This window comes from Mustela nivalis, assembly GCF_964662115.1.
Source record: "Mustela nivalis genome assembly, chromosome: 3".
Taxonomy (NCBI): Eukaryota; Metazoa; Chordata; class Mammalia; order Carnivora; family Mustelidae; genus Mustela; species Mustela nivalis.
In genome coordinates this window covers 108,200,871-108,205,422 of record NC_139022.1, presented here as the reverse complement: position 1 = coordinate 108,205,422, position 4,552 = coordinate 108,200,871, and the positions used below count along the sequence as shown (strand labels likewise).

General features: G+C 37.4%; 1 long non-coding RNA gene across 1 annotated transcript; it reads left to right on the top strand.

The window, feature by feature from the left end:
* On the top strand, positions 1-4,552 carry LOC309860986. Its single transcript, XR_014309711.1, has 3 exons — positions 1-140; positions 3,954-4,030; positions 4,239-4,552. It is a non-coding gene; the product is annotated as an uncharacterized lncRNA (long non-coding RNA).

Genomic DNA, 4,552 nt, shown 5'->3' with positions numbered 1-4,552 from the left:
GTCAGTGCTTCTCAGAAGATGGAACGTGCAAACCAGAATGACTGTTTTGTCTAGATTGGTTGGAAAAGGGGGCAAAGACCACCTGATGCTTCAGAATCTCTCGTACAAAATCTAACATGGAAGAATCCAAACCTCTAAAAGTAAGTATCAGGATATGTAGACAGACAAGTGTTTCGACAAGCAAAATGTGTTTTCTGTTGGTGAAATTAGTTGTTTTTCCTCAGCTGCTTCTTTCTGGTGTAGACGAATCTGACTGTTTTCTAAGGAAGGAAGTTAGGAGGTACAATTTCAACGGCTGTGTAGAATACTCCACTCCGATCAGATGTAATCTGGGAACTCAGAGCTCTTGACCTGAAGTTTTGGTTGGTGTAGATGCCCAGTTTACACCAATTTTTAAAAGATGGGAAGTGGGGTGTTGCCTGACCCAACAAATTGATGAGGATAATAATTTTTAATAGTTCTTTTATTTTAAGGTAGGTAAGATGTATGTATATGAAGGTACACACATTTTACCTGTGTCATTGTGATGAATGGATATCTCACCGATTATCTCCTTTATCACAATCACAACAGTTTTATCACCCTTGAGTTCCTTCCCAGTGAATCTCTACCCCCAGAGACAACTAACGTTTCAATGTTTTTTCACCTCACATTGGTTTTGCCTGTCTTAGAACTTCATACAAAGGAATTAGTCAGTATACCACTTTCATGCTCCATTGTTTTTGTTCCTGGATCAATACATTTTACTGTGTGGGCTAATACTTCATGAATTTTTATTGTTGAATAGCAATCAGTACATTGTATAAATGTATCACGACTTGTTTATTCATTCTCCTATGAATGGATGTTTGGTTTGGCAGGTTTTTTGTGAGTAAAGGTATGATGAGCATTTTTTAATAAGCTGGGTCACAAACATGTTTTATATCTCTTGAGTAAACCCCTCAGATTGGAATTGTTGGGTTCAAATGTAAGTGTACATTTAACATGCAAAAAAATTGGTGGAGTTTTTCCAAAACAGTTGCACCCTTTTTTTGTGCCTGCCAGCAACAGAAGAATTTTCATTGCTCCCCACCCTTGCTACTTTCCATTCAAATATTTCTTTTGTGAAATGTCTGTCAAGTCTTTTGCTTGTTTTTGTGGGACTGTTCGTTCTTTTTAACTGTTAAGTTGTATATATATTTGTGTATATATTCTGGACACTATTTCTTATATATCTTGCAAATATTTTCTTCCAGTCTGTGGCTTGCCTGCTTATTTTATTTATAGTCTTTTGATGAACAGATGTTTTTACTTTCAATAAATTCCATTTTATCAATGATTTCTTTTATAGGTTTGTCTTTCCAGTTTTATCTAAGAAATCTTTGGCCCCAGAGTATGAGGATATTTTCCTGAATATCTTTATGGTTTTAGCTTTTATGTTTAGGTCTACTATCTGTGGCAAATTAAATCGATGTCTAGTGTAAGGTGGGGAAGTAAAGCTTTGCTTTCCCTCATCTGGACCTTCAGTAGTTCCATTGCCAGTTGATGAGAAAATGTGTTTGGTTTGTTTTGGCATCTTTACTGAAAATGAATTGACCATATATACATCTTTCAAAAGGAATGTATATCCTGCAGTCATTTGTGGAAAGATCGCTCCTCAGTGAAATCTTACTTCCTGTAATTGCCTCTGTAGTTCTCTGATACTTTTGAATATATGATTTTTATAAGTTCTCTGAATTTTCTAGGTTTTCTCAGTGGGGGCATTGCCTTGCCACAAACTACCTCATTTACCTGGAGGGGGAACTCTTTGAGCTGAATTTGCTGTCATTATTCTAACTTCCTGCGCACGGATGCTCTTTCCTTTCATCACTTACGTGAATTTCAGGGTACAGATTTTCGTCTAAGCCCAGACTGACCATATTCCACAGTGTCTCAGCCAGCTCGGGTGGCTATAAGAAAATTCCATAAATGTGGGTGGTTTAGACAACAAACATTTACTGTTTATAGTTCTGGAAGCTGGGAATTCCAAGATCAAGGTGCTAGGTAAGGACTTGTTTCCTGGTCTGCGCATAGCCACCTTCTTGCTCTAGCTTCACATGGTAGAGAGAGAGAGAGAGAGAGGAGTCTGGTCCCTTCCTCTTCTCAGAAGGACATTATTCTCATCATGGGAATCCCACCAGAGTCACCTCAACTAAATCTAATGACTTCCGAAGGGTCCCTCTTCCGAATGCTGTCCCATTGGAGATTAGTATTCCAACATAGGAATTTGGGGGGAGGATCAAGTCCTCCATTCCATTGCACACAAGTTTTAGCGGGTTGTGTCTTCAATGCTATTGAGTAGGTTTCTCCTCTCTATTGAGATTTCTTCTTTGATCTGTGACTTATTTACAAGTACATCACTTACTCTCGGAATAGTCAACTGTTCTTCTAGTTAAATTTACTGTTCCTGATTTCTAACTTAACTCCACTGTGGTTGGAGACTACCTTCTGTAGGATTTCGGTTCTGTGACATTTCTTGAGATTTGCCTATGACTCCATGTGTGTTCAATTTGGGCCAATGGTCAAGTGCCCTTGAAAAGAACATATATTCATTCTCTCATGTTGGGAGGTAGTAGTCTATGTATGTTAGTTAGATCAACATTTTTTATTGTATAGTTTAATTCTGTTCAGTCCTTACTTATTTTATTCTGCTCGTTCTGTTACCAAGAGAAGTGTATTGGTGCCTCCCACTATAGTTGTACGTTTATCTCTTTCCCTTTTAGTTTTTTCAAGTTTTGCTTTTTATATTTTGAGCCTCTTTTGTGAAGTGTCTACAGATTTGGAATTGTTACATATTTCCAGCTGATTGACCCTTTTAATATACACGATCCTTCTTTATCTCTAGTAATGCTCTGTTTTAAAGTCCACTGAGCTACACCAGCATCCTTTTGATTACTGTTTGAATTGAATGTCTCTTCCATCCCATTACTTTTATTTTCAGATTTTTATTTTATGTCATTTTATTATCATTTAATTTAAATTTTTGTAGGATCCACACCCAACATGGGGCTTGAACTTATGACCTTAGACCGAGAGTCACACATTCTACTGACAGAGCCAGGCGGGACCCCCCATCCCATTAATTTTTAATAATGCTGTATCCTTCTAGTAAAAGTGTATATTTAAAGTAGCACTTGGTTAATGCTGTTTCTAAGTATGCTCTTAGACATCTGATTTTTCATCATTTATACTTAATGTTACAACTGATATTTGGGGCTAAGCATTGCAATTTACCATTTATTTTCTATTTGTCCCACCTCTTTAAGTTCCACTTCCTTTCTTACTCTCTTTTGTATCATATACTTTTATTATTCTATTTTTTCTCTGTTAGTTTTGAGTTCCATATTCAACAGCTATTCTGTTAGTGATGAACCTAGAGATTATAATACGCATTTCCTATTTATTAAAATCCAGTATAAACGAATATTTTTACAATTTCCTGGACAATACTAGGATTTTAGAACTTTTTAACTTCACTTATCTCCTTCCTCCTGCTTTTTCTGCTATCGCTGTCTGTACCTAATAAAATATAATTATGTGTGTTTATATTTATTAATGTTTAATATGTGTATGATTTAATTACAAGCAATGTTAAATACATATTTACAATCCCAAAAGACATTATTATGGGTGTTTTCAAAGTGAAAATTCATTTGGTTTAAACTACTTGTTTAAAAAAAAAAAAGAAAAAAGAAACTATTGTTTACTCTTTTTTTAAAATACAATTTTGTGTTAGTTTTAGGGTGACAGAAAAGTTGCAAAGATAGTGAAAAAAGTTCCACATACTTTGCACCCATTTCCCCTATTATTAAGGGTTTACATGACCGTGCGGCATTTACGACCAAAGAGCCCACATGGGTACGTGACTCTTCCCTAAACTCTGTACTTAGTTTGGATTTCATTAGTTTTACCCTAACATACGTTTTCTGTTCCAGGAAACCACTTCGTGTTCAGTCATTTTGTCTCCTCCTGCTCTGGTCTGTTACGGGCTCCGATTTTCCCTGACTTTGAGGCGAGTGCTGAGGAGCACTGGTGTTCTTCGGGGCTCAGAGTGCCCTCCCCTGCACATGTGCATGTGTTCCCTTCTGCTCGGCCTCACTTCCCTTTTTCCCTCACTCCAGACTCCCTGCAAGTGCCTTTCTTAGTAAAGTGTCCACACGCAAGCTTTTGCTTCTGGCTCTCTATTCTAGGAAATCTGCAGTAAGACTCTTTTATTCCAGGGTATCAATCTTTGGGACCCCGACGGAAGACCTGATGGCTCATCACATCCTCTCCTGATTGAAGTCTCCAACTTCAGCCCTCGCTCCTGCAGAATGATGAGAGGCTGTCGTAAGTTCTACTCAGCTTCTCAGCTGCCACTTTTTGATAGCGTTTCAACCTGAAAACCTGAGTTAGCTAATATCTCAAGAGGAAAAAAAAAAAAAAAAAGCACACCATATATCCGGTTCAGATTCCTGGGCTCCCCTTCTCTCTGAGATCTTGCTTCTAGAAATCCTGTTTTGCTCTTTACTGCCATTAAACCGTTTAAAAGATA